Source organism: Capsicum annuum, chromosome 5 (genome assembly GCF_002878395.1).
Source record: "Capsicum annuum cultivar UCD-10X-F1 chromosome 5, UCD10Xv1.1, whole genome shotgun sequence".
Classification (NCBI taxonomy): domain Eukaryota; kingdom Viridiplantae; phylum Streptophyta; class Magnoliopsida; order Solanales; family Solanaceae; genus Capsicum; species Capsicum annuum.
In genome coordinates this window covers 56584196-56589951 of record NC_061115.1, presented here as the reverse complement: position 1 = coordinate 56589951, position 5756 = coordinate 56584196, and positions in this window count along the sequence as shown.

Genomic DNA, 5756 nt, shown 5'->3' with positions numbered 1-5756 from the left:
TAATACACCATTAAAGAATCTCCTACGAGGGTGAAACATGAAGAGGCATAGAAAGAGGCTCACACATAATATCAAAACTAGAAGCAAAATGTGTGTACACATAGAAAAAAGTTCACCTAGGGTCAAATAATATAGAAATAGATCTATAGAAAATTGGGAGGATACTTGTAATAAAAATATTAGAGGCCTCTAACTCGAGTTTAGCAGGTATATCATAGAACTGACCATATCTTTTCCCAAACTAAGTAACTCTGCCACCACTACTGCGAGCACCTCAACCTCTACCTCAAGTAGCATGCCTACCACTATGTGAATCACCTCGCATTGAAGATATAAAAATAGGTCTAAAAATGCACTGACTAAAATCCTTGGGCACATGACCAAACTTATTACTTACAAAATATCCTCTATGTCCCAACTCAATCTAAGGAGGTCCAGCTGAACTAAAAAGACCATATTGGCCCAATGTCTGGCTACCTAAAGTTGATGAACCTACAGTACTAGCACCTAATCCCTATACAATTGGTTGAACTAGCCTACATGATAATCTCGAGAACCTCTACTAGAGATATATCTACATTAAGAGGCGTGTCAACTAAAATCACCATGATGATGCACCTTCTTGGTGCCTTCTTAAGTAGCCTGGATGATAGAGTTGATTATCTTGGCATGCTCAATAATACTCTGGATAGAATCCTCTGAAACTACTATATGAGCTATAACCAGCTAATAAGTACCACATATCTCCTTCATAAAATTTTGAATCCACTCAGACTTGATGGAGATGGTAATAGTTGAAGACTTGGATAGAGTGTCAAAATAAGACTCATACTTTGCAATATTCATAGAGCCCTATTCCAAGTGATCAAACTCAATGCGTATATGGTCTATCAAGCTATACAGTACAAATCTCTCTAAAAAGGCCTCAACAAATTGGTCCAAGTCATAGTAGCTCAAAGGTCTACAACTAGTAGACAACCTCCACTAATATCTAACCACATTCAACAACTGATAGGTAGTAGTATAAGAAACTTCATAAGATTCATGGGATCCAAGGTTATGTAACTTCTTCTGCCAATTAACCAAAAACTCATAGGCAGTCTCACCAATAGAACAACTAAACTTAGGCGAACCCTAGCGAACTTTTGATTATCAAAAGACATGATAGCACCCAAAGCATTAGGAGAAGTAATAAGTCTGGTACATTGAGAATCCACACATGGGGGTACAAAGATGAAGGTTGTATCCCTTAATAGAGAATACTATGATCAAATGCTAGCACAAAAGGTGGAGTATCAGTCAAATTCTAAGGAATACCATAAGCAGATTTCAGTACAGATGGTTGAACCACACCTTAAGTCAGAGGCATACCATAAGCAAATGTAAAAAGTGATAGCGGTACTATACTAGGAACTAGAGGAACATCAGGTGCACTCAATGAAACACCATCCAAATAAGTCAATAACAAAATCAACATACCTTCTTAAATTGAGGTAACAACTAAACCTTGTGGGACCTGAGCTAACCCTACTTATCTTGCATGATGAACCTTAGGCTTGGGGGAGATCCCCTCGAACTACCTCTAATAGGGGAAGATCCTTGTGCTCGTCCTCTGCCTCTGGGCCACCCATAACCCCTACCTCTCTCTAGTCTAGTTCCATCCTTGAGTGATGGATCAGTATCCCTAGCCTCATGAGATCTTGTCCTCATCATCTATTTAGAAAAAAATAGAGTACAACTTAGAACATTGGGTACAAAAAACCCGTATGACTGGGAATCAAAATATAGTAGTTTTTCAAAGATACATATATAGCCTCTTGAAGATAGATACAGACGTCTACGTACTGATCTGCAAAACTCTACTGGACATCCTTCTCTTACATTTATGATACTGGTGAACGTAGCTATTTTGATACCAATTTATCATGAACTAAAACCTAGGTCATGATGCCACTTATTACAGCCCAACCTTGATAAGTAACCGATCACCGCAAGAAATAAAATGTGAACTAATAAGAAAAGTAAATCCATAAAAAAATCAAAGATAATTTGAGATTTATAGAACAAAGTTAGGAAAAACGTGGAATATAATAAAGAAAAAATCTAAAAAAATAAAATAGAATTCCTAAAATCTACTGTCATAAGCTTAAAAACACCAAATATAACTCAAAAATACTAAAATATAAATATCTATCTCTGACAATAAGTAAAGACATCTAAAATAGGTAAGAAAGTCTAGAATCATATCTGAATCCCTAGAGCATATGAGTACCTTGATCACCACTCAGATAAACTCGAAATCAACTATCGCAAGCCATACTCTTGCTAGGATCTATATCAAAAGGGTACAGTAGGGGTTAGTATGATCCACTTGTACTCTGTAGGTATCATAGGGCAACTGAGTAATGCATAAAATAAGATAAGTAAAATTTACTTTGAGCATCTCACCTACAAGTAGAAAAGTCCCAAATAATAACTCACACTTCACAAAAAGATCTAACGTATATTAGTACACAAAAATAGAAACAACAAAGATATAAAGGAAATTAAACAAAAACTTAGAACAAGTTAAGGAAACTAAGAAAAACAATCAAGATGCGTATGCAAATACAATGCAATGCAATATGGATAAGATGAATGATAAAAGCCATCACATGTATTTCCATATATGCCCACAGAGCTCGTAGCTACCAGGTAGGACCCATGGGGGATTCTCAACCCATATACTATATTTCAATATCAACTCATCTCACCTCTCCAAATTGTGTTCATGGAGATGGTTTTTATAAAAATGTCTCACTTTCTTTAAAAAAATAGTATTTTTTAATGAAACTAGTATCTCATAAATGTATATGTGTATATATATATGGAATAAGGATGTAATGCTAACAATCAACTCAATAAGATGATATCCAATCCATACAACACGTATATATATACAAGTAAGCCTAGATATCAGCTCAATAAGTCCATAATTTATGATGATCAACACCAATTAGTCACCATCAAAATAAATATGCATACAAGACATTATTACTATGACATCGACCCATAATTTGGGTTATTTTATCATGATAAGCAACCAATGCTAAAATAAGGCCTACATTATAAATATAAGCCCCACACAAGCATCATCACTAAAATGAAGGCATTCTAATGCACAGATACGGATAATAAAATCAAATAAAGCCCTCACACGGACAACACATAATATTAGATATCATAAGTCAAAAATAAAATATAAGTCCCCAGATGGGCACATAACAATAAAAATAATCTCAAAATATAAACCCTATAGTCTCAATCGAAACCCATAGAAAGCTGTACTTATTTATTAACTACCCAACATAATTTGAAAGAAGTCAAACCATAACTTACCTTAAATAAAAAATTATTTGTCTAGAGTTATTCAACATGGAGCTTTGTCCTTACGAACAACCTCAAAATTAATTACAACATTTGAATATAACATCTATGCATTAAAAGAAAGCTAATAATAACCATATTGCTTATATTTAGGATGGGTCCAAAATAGGTTCCAAAAATGAGTTTGTAAGAAAAAGGGGTAAAACCAAAAATATGCAGAAACACATTCCCCAAGGTTATAGGAGTCTATAGGAGAAAACTCATGCAGAAATAGGTTAAAAATGAGATCCAAATCAAAGAAAAATCCTTTTTAAACTTTACTGGTAGAAGTCCTAATTTTAAATTTTGAAATCATGATTTAGAGAAATTTTTAGATGATATAATTAGTGAAAAATGATGGGAATAAGGTTTTTGAGCTTACCCAATCTCAAATGGCGAACAAATTCTGAAGAATCACACAAATAAAAAGCTCAAATATCCAACAATGGAGTAAAAAATATGAAAAGGAGTATTTATACTAATTCAGCTCTGTACACTTAAGCAGTAAAATCACCAATTATACCAGACTCTATTTCCTTAGTCATGATGTCACCTACTTTACCCCACTAGTAGGTAAGCCAAACCATAGTCTAGAATAGTAAGTAATGGTCTAGGTGGTGGAAAATGGCATAAATGCCAAAAATGCGCAAATAAGTGAATTACAAGCAATAACACATATGAATAATAACATAATAAAGTGAGATAAGAGAAGAGTAATATTATCCCATGACCTAGAAAGGTTGGTAGAAGAGCCTCTAATCCAAAATAATAGAGTACTATCAAAGTCAATATACACCAATCTCAAAAATAGAAAGACTATCCTAAAACTAAAGTTGGAGAAAAGGTCAACTCTAGCAATAAGAGCTCACCTTGTCTCTTATCTCTGACTAGCATAATCATAGTATCAATGACGACAACTAGTCCTTTAATCTACACCAAAAGGTACAAAAGTGTAGTATGAGTACCGAAACCACGGGTACTTACTGGGCATCATTGGCCAACTGAGAAAAACCATAATATAAATATAATAAAATATTAGATAAGTAAGATAAGTCAACAGAAAAGGGAAAACTTGGAATAATATTCCAAATGTGGAAAGTAAACAATTAGAATAATGAAAGTAAGGAGAAGAACATAGCTATCTCTAACATAACGGGGCCCTCATTAGCCCAAAAGACATAATTAAGTAACTAAATAACCTAAGAGGGCCCCCATAAGCTTGGTGAATGCAATCATGAAGAAGTAATATCAATAATTAAACCATGTATCCATATCTCAAAACCATAGCCGTGGATCTTTTAATATCATAACCACCAGACTCGAACTGGTTCTATAATTATCATAAATAGCCTCTCAATAACGGACTTGAATCAAAACTAGTATCATAATTTGTATGGATTTAATAAAAATTATATCAATATTTACCAGGCTTGAACTAAAATTTATGTTATCATTTGCCAGACTTGAATCGAAACTTATATCATATCCCAACACAATTCTAGCATAAGCCATCATATGCCTAGAACCTCCTAGGATTAAGAATATAATTTTTAAATAGTGAGTTAGGGCCTATCAAGTCTACAAATATCTAATAAATATCTTGGCTTAAGGTTGGATGGAGGGGCCCTCTTCTAAAACCGAGAGTCCATTCTAAGGTAAATTCTTCTTCAAACTAGGCTAAGGTGTCAAATCTCACTACAAGATGATAAATCAGCCTCATTGATCTCTAAGATAGAAATTCCACCTAAAGAACAAGTAGTTAAGTCAATTATACCTAATTACAATCCCTTAAATGGATAAATAATCAAAATCACACTAAATATGTTGCTATGTAAGACCCAGCCAGATTCTCACCATCTAAGTCCTTGACAGCATGCCAAAAGAAGTCTCAGCCTTAGAAAATTTTTAGCTAAGTGTTAGAATTTATTCTTTTCTAAAGCCCTCAAACTTCAAGGAATTTATTTACAACCTTTGCAACCTCCAAAAGTTAGTTTTTAAGTTGATTCATAATCGGGTAAGTCAATTGTACTTCTCGAGTGAGTTTTGGAATTTTTGGACAAGTGTAAAGGCATGTTTGGTATACCAAAACAACAGCTCGGGGTGATTTTCCCATGCCGCCTTGCCCAATTCAGTTCTAAGAGAAACCCACGGTGCCTCACCTAGAGTGGTGCTCCAAAGCCTGCGATGCCCTATCCAGTGCGGGCTATATAGTTTTCTGTAGTCAAGTTCTGTATTTTAAGGGCAATTTAGTCATTCTTCCTTACCCCAATCCATCTAAACACAAGATTAAAGCCTATTTTAACCATATTAGGCCTATTTTCATCAAAATTTTCTCAATTGGAAACCCTAAG